Source organism: Delphinapterus leucas, chromosome 12, assembly GCF_059928025.1.
Source record: "Delphinapterus leucas isolate spDelLeu-1000000601 "Yukka" chromosome 12, BTC_Dleu_Yukka2, whole genome shotgun sequence".
Classification (NCBI taxonomy): Eukaryota; Metazoa; Chordata; class Mammalia; order Artiodactyla; family Monodontidae; genus Delphinapterus; species Delphinapterus leucas.
In genome coordinates, this window is record NC_143140.1 from 48,298,872 (window position 1) to 48,310,649 (window position 11,778).

The window sequence follows — 11,778 nt, forward strand, 5'->3', positions numbered from 1 at the left end:
AATTCATTTTGGTTTTTGCAAAATTCCTTTTTCTTTTTCAGATTTTTAAGAATCCCGAGGTCAAGGAAATAAATGAGAAATTTCTAAAAATGTTCATGTATACTTAAAATACTGTAACTATATGTGTTAAATCTACAGAAAAACTGATGGAAGGAACCTGCAACTAAGATTTAGTAGCTTTATTTTACAAACCATAATAAATTTAATAACTTTATTACAACATTTACTTATAAATTACAGTTTGACATAATTATAAATTAATAAATGGCATCAAATTATATGGATTATTAATCCAGTGGCTGATCATCTGGCTTCTTCTAGCATCTACCAGAACTACTGAAGAGCAGGCTGAGTCTTGAAGAAGGTGATCCTTTAAGCACCTATGAATCCCTGTGACTAGAAGGATCCAGGCATCTCTTCTGTAGGACAATGCAAAGGAAATGTCTTCTCCTCTCCGATATTTCCCTGCCCCCAACCAACATAAAATATATTACGAGAGGTATGAAAATGTAGAAGTGTGGGGTTCCAAACATGCACTTTATTTTTCATTTATTTATTTATTTGGTTGCACAGAGTCTTAGTTGTGGCAGGCAGACTCCTTAGTTGCGGCTCAAGGACTCCTTAGTTGTGGTATTCGAACTCTTAGTTGCGGCATGCATGTGGGATCTAGTTCTCTGACTAGGGACCGAACCCGGGCCTATTGCTTTGGGAGCGCAGAGTCTTATCCACTGCACCACCAGGGAAGTCCCGCAAAAATGCACTTTAAAAAACTGTTGGGTCAAGGATTCTTTGGTTATAAGCAAAATGAAGCTATCCAGGGCTTCCCTGGTGGCGCAGTGGTTGACAGTCCGCCTGCTGATGCAGGGAACACGGGTTCATGCCCCGGTCCGGGAGGATCCCACATGCCGCGGAGCGGCTGGGCCCGTGAGCCATGGCCGCTGAGCCTGGGCGTCCGGAGCCTGTGCTCCGCAACGGGAGAGGCCACAACAGTGAGGGGCCCGCGTACCGCAAAAAAAAAAAAAAAAAAAAAAAAAAAAATGAAGCTATCCAAATTAACTCAAGTAAAAAGCATGAGGTTAGAAATCCATAGGGAAATCTCATGGATCCCAAATACAAGTATAGGAATCATCAAAGCTATCAGACCACTGTTCCCTCAGTCTTTCACTACGGCTGTATGATTTCTGCTTCCTTTAGCACATCTAGGTTATGGCTTATTTCTGAAGAACGGTTTTCTCAGTTTATTTGTACGCACACATCAAAAAATGGCGCCTGTCCTGAGTCTACCTGACCTTACAGCTCTACAGCCTCTATGGAGTTACTGACTCAGTATCTAGGTCTCTGGTTAAATAATCAAACAGAAGAATCTGTTTGGGCTAGGTTTCTCCCCTGGTCCCATCAGCTGTGGGTCTGGAGACAAAGTCTAATGCCAGTAGGGCTGCCGCTACCAGGAACTGTGGGTGGGGCAGATTCTCTGAGAAGGGCATGCGGGTGGGAATGAAACAATTACTATCTCAAGTTCCCAGATACAGGATATGTTGAAGTTGGACTTTCTCAGTTGGTTTCTCCCTCTCTCCCTCCCTCCCCCCCTTCTTCTCCCTCCCTCCCCCCCTTCTTCCCCCTCTTCCTCCCTCCTTCCCTCCCTCTTCCTTCTTTCCTTCCTTCCTTTTTCTTTCTTTTCTTGCTTTCTTTTTCGTTGGAAGTTCAGGCTATGGAAGACAGAAGCATATTCTCCTTAGAGAATATCAGCATATTCTCCTTATTTCAAAAAAAGGCAGGGTTTTGGTATGTGGCAGGTATACCTTACTCTATTAAAAATGGGAGAGGACGGACTTCTCCGGCGGTCCAGTGGTTAAGATTCTGCGCTTCCACTCCAGGGGGCACGGGTTTGATACCTGGCTGGGGAACTAAGATTCCACATGCCAGCGGTACGCGGCCAAAAAAAAAGGGAAAGGGGTATACTAAGGCTACTGGTTTCCCAAGTAATTTTCTAGTGTCCAGGTTGAGAGGAAGCTTTGAGTAACCAACTAAAACCTGTTTCCATTTGCCAGAATAGTTTTTGTTCTAAAGCTCCAAATAAAGATATCCTAAGAGACTGGCGTCTCCCTCATGGTCCAGTGGTTAAGAATCCGTCTTGCAATGCAGAGGATGCCGGTTTGATCCCTGGTGGGGGAACTAAGATCCCACATACTGAGGGGGAACTAAGCCTGGGCACCGCAACTACTGAGCCTACACACCACAACTAGAGAGACAGTGTGCCTCAACTAGAGAGCCCACACGCCACAAACTACAGAGCCCATGCGCTCTGGAACCTGTGCGCCACAACTAGGGAGAAGCCCCCACACCGCAAGGAAAGATCCCATGTGCCGCAATTAAGACCCGACACAGCCAAGAATAAATTAATTAATTATTTTTTTAAAAAAGACATCCTAAAAGAGATAACATATTGATACTGATAGTTTATTGATCCAATTATTCCTTTAATTAACTTTCTCAAACAGGAAGATTACAAGAGAATAAGCCACGAACAGAACTTAATTCTTTAATATTTTGGTTCCATTGCCCTACTTGTAATACCATTCTATGTGTGATGAAAACAGAAAAATCACATTTTACTTCTGATTTTTAATAGTTTGAGGGATCACTTCCTTTTATTAATTAATTGTTAATAGGTTATAATAAGTTGTAGTGACAATTTGCTTTTGCTAGTGCTTTGCATAAAACATGATACATTCAGTTTAGCACAGTGCCTATCCAGAAACCAAGGTACTAATGTACAGCATGGTGACTGCAGTTAATAACACTGTATTCCATATTTGAAAGTAGCTAAGAGAGTAGATCTTAAAAGTCCTGATCACAAGAAAAAGAAAAAGAAAAAAATTTTTTGTAACTATTTATGGTAGCAGATGGTAACTGGACTTATTGTGGTGATCATTTTGCAATGTATACAAATATCGAATCATTATACTGTTCACCTGAAACTAATATAATGTTATACGTCAATTATACCTCAACAAAAAAATAAATTGACAAAGAAAGAAAGAAAGAAAGAAAGCCTAGGTATAAAGTTCTCAGGTAAAAATTGTTTTTTCTCAAAATTTTGAAGATATTGCTTCCTTGTCTTTAAGCTTCCAGTGTTGCTGCTGAAAAGTCCAGTGCTCTCTGATTCTTTATTCTTTGAACTTTTTTTTTCCCCCCACTTGGAAGCTTTCAAAATCTTTACCCAATGTGTTCTAAAATTTCACAGTTATATGCCTTGCTTTGGGTCTTTTTTTTTTTTCTTTCTTTCTTTCATTGTGTGGGGTACTGGGTGAGTCCTTTCAATCAATATCCTTTGTTCTGAAATTTTTTATTATATTCTTTTTTTTGATAATCACCTCCTCTCTCTTCTTTCTTTCTCTTATTATTTGGGTATGGGGACTCTTGGACTGATCAACTAATTTTCCTATCTTTTCTATCTTTCATCTCTGGCTTACCCTGCTTTCTCAGAGATTTCTTTAAATTTATTTTTTAATAAATTTTTTTAATAAATTTTTTAAAATAAATTTATTTTTTAATAAATTTATTTTTTAATAAATTTTTTTTTTTTTTTTTTGCGGTACGCAGGCCTCTCACTGTTGTGGCTTCTCCCGTTGCGGAGCACAGGCTCCGGACACACAGGCCCAGCGGCCATGGCTCACGGGCCCATCCGCTCCGCGGCATGTGGGATCTTCCCGGACCGGGACACGAACCCGCATCCCCTGCATCGGCAGGCGGACCCCCAACCACTGCACCACCAGGGAAGCCCCCACCTTTTTTTTTTTAATCACTCTCAGCTATCCTATTTTTAATTTCCAAGTACTCTTTCTTGTTCTTTGAACGTTTCTTGTTTATATATTTTATGTAGTATTCTATTTTTGTTTGTTTTGTTTAGTTTTTATGGATAGACTCTCTTCTCTTATCCCTATGGAGTATAATTATGGTCTTTTTTTCTTAGAAGTTTACTTCTACTTCCTATTATTATTTGTTTTCTCTGGCTTCCTTTTTTTCCTATTTTCTTTGATCTCCCTTCAAACACTGAAGGCTTCCTTCAATCTGATACTTGGCTATTAGTATTTAAGCGTGAAGCACAACAGAACAGATTGTAAGCTGTTGGATTCTGGACCTCACCATAAGAAGACCAGGTTGCATTTTCTTTAATTGAAATGAGCCTCAAATGTCAGTATGTAGATAGAGCTCTTTCATTTGGAGCTACTCAGTGTCTACTGAGTAGAAGCCTCCAAACTCTGGGATATAAACTTGATTCTGCTTTCTGATATTAAACATTAGCACTGGGGGGAGGGGGAGAATAGGGCTAATTTTCTCTAAGACTTATAAATTAAATACTCAAAAGAACTTACTTCCTGTAGTACTTGACTTAAATATTTACCATAAGCAATAGACACAATAACTAAATTTCTCTAAATATTTGTCCTTAGAAAATGCGGACTTTTAAATTTCAACCTGGCAGGTTTTTTAAGATGGAGTGGACAGTGGGACCCAAAAGATTAAAAACCTCTACTCTAAGAAAACTTTATGTTTACCAGCGGCATTGGAAGACTAGAAGAGAACTGGGGGTTTGGGGCTTTAAGCCACAGTTATAAAAGGCTTTTAGAAGCAGCAATCTAGAAATAACAATTCTGTGAACTTTCTGGAACCAGTACCTGAGACCCAGGTGGAAGAGCCCTGCCCTGGACCCCACATGTCACAAACATACCTAAAATGAACTTATTAAATAACACACAGGCACCTCTGATACTTGGAATCCATTGCATACTGCTGGCACAATTGTGACTCATAAACATCCATTCCTGGAAATAACACCATTTAGTCCCCAAGGAAGTAATTCTCCACATCTTTTGCCCTACGTCCACAATACAAAAGGCAACTGAATACAAATACCATGGAATACGGTTTATGGTGCGGTTGACATAGGAGAAAGAACTTGCTTTGGAATGTGGGGAGGATTTGAGTAGCAGAGACAGATAAGAGAAAAGACAAAATAATTAACTTGTCAAATTCTTCCTCTCGTTGTGAATGCAATAGCTTTTGGCCTAATGAAGTATCTTCCCTAGTGCCAAGTACCCATTTTCTTGCTTCTCTCAGGACACCAGAGATACTCACAGATTAAAGTAAAATTTCAAACAGTTGAACATAGTAGCTGAGGAACATTTTACAATACTGAACATTTTTATATTATTTTTCAAATTGTGTGTATGTAGGTGTAGACGTAGCATACATGAAGTGTGATACAAACTCTACATTAGCAAAATGGACGTGTTACACTAGAATTGCAGATAGCTTGATTGTCCTAAAAATATGTAATAAGGTTTCATTAAATTTTCAAAAATTAAATTTAAAAACTTTATAATTGTGACTTTGAGCTGTTAATATTAAATAAAATTCATATATTTATTGTTTTAAATTTTAATGGGTAATTATACATGTGGTAGGAAAATAGCTTTTTGAGTTGTCTGAAAATAATTTTAATTTGTGATTTTTTTTTACATTTACTTTAATTTATATTTTATACACATTCAAAATAATCACTTTTTTAATCCTTTGGATGACAGAATGAGTACAAGTTGAGATCATGACAGAAAAAGAAGATAGAAGAGTGGAGCTCAAAAAAATTAAAAATAAAATCTCAAAAGGAAAAATAAATTTAAAAACCTTCAAAGAGGCCACCAGCTCGAATATTTAAAAACTGAAACAATGAAAGTGTTCATGAACCACATGAAATTTGCAAACAGCACATTACAAATTCTTTGCTTACTGAATATTTAATTACTGATGAAAGTAACTAAGAAACTTATGTTAACATATTTTGTCAGGACACTGGTCAACTACACTGTTTATAAATGACTTTGTCCTTTTACATTAAGGTCATTGTATATCTTTTCTTATTTTCAACTTTACATCTACTGTTAAATATGTAATTCGGCTTAGGAAACACCATCATCACTAAATTTGTTATATTCTGAGTTTCTTATTCTCGCTTAGTAGTTTCACTTTCTTCTGTTACCTGTCTTTCCCCTGTGTCTGATAAGTTGAATACAATACAGAAGATGAAGGGGAGTCATTCCAAACAAAACTGCTTTTCGACTTTTGGCATATCTCCTCTTATCCATGTTAATCACAGCCAAGAAGTCAAATAGCTTCTGGGACAGATTATATCTGGGCACTTTTGTTTCACGATTTAATGTAAAACATCTCAGGCATTGCAATATTGTTCATTTCTTTGGTACTTTTGCTTCTGTATTTTGTAGTAATAATACCATACCTTATCTACAGTTTCCAAATCACTTTTATTACTTGTAATGCCAGTAAAGCCCCACAACAGCCATGGGTGGTAGAACTCACATTTACATCAGAGAAAACCATGTTTTTAACACCATCAAAGTGACAGATTTGTGACAACCAGTGGTATACTGGTAAATGTTTAACAACTGTCTCTTGGAGGATATGGAGAGCCCTGCTTGTAGAGTTTACCAATTTCCTTGAAGTGACTACTCCCAGCATGGCCAATGTCAAGCTACCTATGTGATGTCAACTGGCTCCTAAAAGTTCTGAAAAGTTAACAAAGGGCTCTTGCAAACAAGAGGAAGTGAGCTCCAGCACACCAACAGTCACTTTAAATTGAATCCAAAGTATATGAAACATATACATGCATATGTGCCTTGTTTTGAGATTAGGATTATCAAAATAAAAAAAAATTGGATATGCCAATGTAGTTGGTGGATTAAACGAACAATGAAGCTATTAAGTGGTAAATTATCAATATATGTGGTCTCAATTACAAACGCTTTTCGAGTTCTCAGAGGGTAGTGAGTTGATGGACAGTTTCTAAACTGGCCTTCAATGACGTCCAACTCATGGTACTCATGCCCTTGTGGAATCCACTCCCTTCAGTGTGGGCAGAACTTGTTACTTTCTTCTAACCTCCTTAACCAACAGAATATGGCAAAGGTGATGGGATGCCATTTGTGTGATTATGTTATGTTAGACTGTAACTTTTGTCTTACTAGCAGACTCTGTTTCTGGCTTTGATGAAGCAAGCTGTTAGGTTGTGAGCTGATCTATGGAGAGGCCCACATGGCAAGGAACTGAGGTCCTCAGTCCAACAGCTTGTAAGGAACTGAATTATGCCAACAACTGTGTGAGCTTGGAAGCAGAGTCTTTCCTATTAGAACTTGAGATGAGACTGCAGCATGGACCAATACCTTGATTGCAGCTTTGTGAGTTACCATGAAGCAGAAGACCAGCTAAGCCATGTGCAAACTCCTGACCCCACAAATAACGAGATAATAAATGTGTGTTGTTTTAAGCCACTAAGTTTGTGTAATTTGTTATTCAGCAATAGATAACTAATATAGTCAGTGTGTACTGGAGTATTGTCCTAGAGAATGTTATATGGGATTGTAGTATTAGAAATTTAAAATTTAATGAGTTTTGATAGTGCAGGGATTGGAGAGGGCTTTGAGGGAACGTTGGAAGATAAGCTTAGTTTGAAAGAGTAGGGTCTATTAAGAAGGCACTTAAGGGTTCGTGACCCGGTCCGGGAAGATGCCACATGCCGCGGAGCGGCTGGGCCCGTGAGCCATGGCCGCTGAGCCTGCGCATCTGGAGCCTGTGCTCCGCAACGGGAGAGGCCACAACAGTGAGAGGCCCACGTACCGCAAAAAGAAAAAAAAGAAGAAAAAAGAAGGCACTTAAAAATTCATTTATGGGAATTCCCTGGCAGTCCAGTGGTTAGGACTCAGCGCTTTCACTGCTGGAACCTGGGTTCAATCCCTGGTCATGGAACTAAGAGCCCTCAAGCTGTGCGGCATGGCTGAAAACAAAAATATAAATAATTTTTTTAAAATAAAATAAAAATTCATTTATTCAACTAATAATGATTTAATACCAACCTTATGCCAAATACTTTTGGAGGGCAATGCTATACAGTATTGAGAAAAGACAAACAAGATTTATGGAGCTTAAAATCTAATTGCAGGTAAGAGGGAGCTGGCAATCAACAAACAAGTAAATACAAGAGAACAATAAGGATTATGCAGAGAATTAAAGCAGAATGGCATGTTAGGGAGGGACTAGCTGGCTACTGTAGGTTAGGTGGTAAGAAAAGGTGTGGCAGGCCTGTAAATTGTCCCCTGCATCCATTTTCTCCCTCTTTCCTTCTAGTAACAGAATCCCCCAAGTTTTCACCAGGCAACTTGAAATGTAGACAGGTATGGACCAGCTTCAACCATGTGAACAAAGATTGAACCTTCTGAACAATCTAGAACAGGCTAGAAGGAACCTGGGTCCCTGAATGATTTCATGGAGCAGAGCTGCCCACTCACGCTTTACCAACTGCCTACCTCTGGACTGTTATGTCAGAGAAATAAACTTTAATATTTTTGAGTTACTATATTTCAGGACCTCTTCGTTATAGTACTGAGCCTATGCCCTGCTACTACAGGTGACCTCTCAGAAGAGGCAACATTTAAGCTAAGACCTAAGTGACAAGAATGAACACACCATACAAAGAAGAGGAGAAAGAGCATTTCAGACAAATGTAAAGGACCTAAAAGGAGAAAGGTCGGTATGGCTGGGGCACAGGGAATGAATGGCAGAGATAAGCTTGGAGAATTAGCCTGGGACCAGATCGCATAGGGGTTTCAAGGCTACGGTAGGGAATTTTTAGTTTAAATGTTATGGAAAACCATTCGAGAATTTTAAAATATTCAAATAAGAGAAGTGTCATAAATGGATTTAAAAAAAATCTCTCTGCCTGCTCAGTGGTAAGTCATCTGAGGGGGCAAAGTGAAGGCACAGAGATTTTTTTAAAAATCTTTATTTATTTGGCTGTGTTGGGTCTTAGTTGTGGCACGTGGGATCTTTCATTGCGTTGCGCGGGCTTCTCTCTAGTTGCAGCGCGTGGGCTCCAGAGCGCACAGGTGCGGTTGCCCCGCAGCACGTGGGAGGGATGTTAGTTCCCCAACCAGGGATCGAACCCTCGTCCTCTGCATTAGAAGGTGGATTCTTAACCACCGGACCGCCAGGGAAGTTCCAGAGAAATTGTTTAGAAAGCTACTGCAGTAGTCCAGGGGAACAAATTTTAGTGCTCTAAACTAAGGTAGCAATGAAGATAGAAGATAAATCCTTGAAATGTTTTAGAAGTATCAACAAGAAAGCTAATGATAGATTGGATTGGTAGGAGGAGTGCAGGAAAGAGTGAAATGAAGGATGACTTTGGGCTTGAGCAACTGCTATTATTATTATTTTTTTTTTTTTTTTTGCGGTACGCGGGTCTCTCACTGTTGTGGCCTCTCCCGTTGCGGAGCACAGGCTCCGGACACGCAGGCTCAGGGGCCATGGCTCACGGGCCCAGCCACTCCGCAGCATGTGGGATCTTCCCGGACCGGGGCACGAACCCGTGTCCCCTGCATCGGCAGGCGGACTCTCAACCACTGCGCCACCAGGGAAGCCCAAGCAACTGCTACTTAATGAGATAGTTGCTACGTGAAGGATGGACCATAAGGATGCAAGAGCAGAGCAGAAAGGTCAGCCACGGAGCTTGAATTGAGGACAGCTGGATTTTTTGTTTTTGTTTTTGTGGGGAGGGGGCAAGTTTTGCTGTGAAAAGGAATAGCTCTCTTAGCCACTTTAGCTTCAATATGCTTATTAGACATTCAATCTGAAATGCCAGGTAGGCAAGTGTCCCAAAGGTCTGGAATTCAAAGGAGATGTCTGGGTTGGAGATATAGATTTGAAAGTCACTAGTATATGGATGTGTTATAAAGCCATGGACTGGATGAAGTAGGTCACTCAGGGAGAAAGTGCACACGGAGAAGAGGGCGGAGGAGAAGCCAAGGGCACTGCAGTGTTGGATAGTATAGATGTCAAAGGAAAACCAAAAGAGAGGTGTCACAAAAGCCTGGAGAATTGTTTCAAGAAGGAAGGTGTAGTTAATTGTGTCAACAGTTATTGAAAGACAGTTAAATGAGGACTGACATCATTCTTTGAACCACTGGCTTTGACAAGATGTGGGCCTTGAGAAATATCCATTTCAAGGGTGAAGAAGAGATGAGGAGGTGAAGACCAGAAGTATAGACATGTCTTTTAGGGAGTTTTGCTGTTGAAGGAGAGCAGAAAAATTGGGTGCTAGCTGAAGGCAGAAGTGGGGTCAAGTAAGGATTTTTTTAAATTTGGGTAAGATTTCAATAGGAAGGATTACTAAAGAGAATGAGGGGTGAGGGGTACAGTTGGAGATGTCTTAAGAAGGTCTAGGGGATGGGAATCCTTTAACTCCTTTAGGCAATCCTTTATGTGCAAAGCAAAAAATGTTCAATAAGAATTTCTTTTTTAAACTCATAAAGTGGGAAAAATCATCAGTGATAAAAATAGGGCAGATGATAAAGGAGTGACAGATATGTTTTGGACATATTAAGTTCAGTGAAATATTTAAATAAGATTAACTGACCAACTTAGTACAAGAGACTTTCAGCTTCAAGATAGTAATAATCCTTAAGAAAAACAATATATTTTACAAAGGATCAGTCCAGTTGGCAGACACCATTTAAATTATCCTAGGAACTTCCCTGGTGGTCCAGTGGAACTAAGATCCCACGTGCTGCAAGGCATGGCCAAAAAAAAAAAAAAATTATCCTATATAAAATTAACAAGGACTTACCTTGCCAAGATTCTCGGCACTTTTATATTCATTTAAATTGCATTGGGAAAAAGCATAACAGTAATTGAAAAGCAACTAATTATAAGCAATTACAAGCCAAATTATGTTTATACCAAAATTAGTGTTTGAGGTGGTTTAGTAGACTGATTCTTCATTTCAATAAGCAACTATCAAATAATTGAATAGCTTGTAAAACACATAAATACTTCTTTTATCTTCATTCCAAGTGTAACCACCGCATTCTCTTTGAATTATTATTATAATAAAACAAGCAACATTCATTATTTTTTGTCCCAATCCCCAGTTTGAGTTGGGTGCTTTTAAAAACAAGGCAAGAGTAGCATATGTACCTAGTGCACAACATAGCTTCTTTCAACAGGTTTGACATAGAAATGCGAACAAATTCATGCTCCTGTAAAGACAACTACTATCCTGCAGGGAATCTAGAGTACAAACTCAAAGCACTTGACGCTTACAACATTGTCTTATTTCACTTGTAGTTGAGGTAAGTCTTTCTCTAAGGATGATAAGGAAAGGTCTTTTGTCTTGTGACTGCTGATTTTTACGTCAGGTTGGTTTTTTTCTCCCATATTTCTGAGTAAAAGTCACAACTTTGTTACCACAATTTTGCCACCTCAGGTTAAACTGCTTGACTACGACTCGACAACTTTTACAGTTTACTTGATTACTGAAATTACAGATTCATGACTCTAAATCACGACTAGTGATAGCTCTGAATCCCTGTTACGTTCATTTCCCTGCAAACAATTTCAGATTATATTTATTTTTGGTTCATTTTTATTGAATGAAGGAGTCTTTAAACTCTATAGTGCTTCACAATTTTCAAGTCTCACACAGATGATTTCATACAATCCCAAAATAACCCCCCCTTTCCCTCCTACCCCTTTATGTCCCACTTTCAAATTATACTTAATAAATCAGGTTCTAGAAACAGTTTTGCAGAATAAAGTCCCACCAGTTGACCTAATTGAGCGCGGAGTTGCCAGTGCTTCACGGCAGCTACTGCGCTGGGCCAACTCGGAGGCTTGGCGAGCCACATGCTGGGAGGTAGGTAGAGCCGGAGC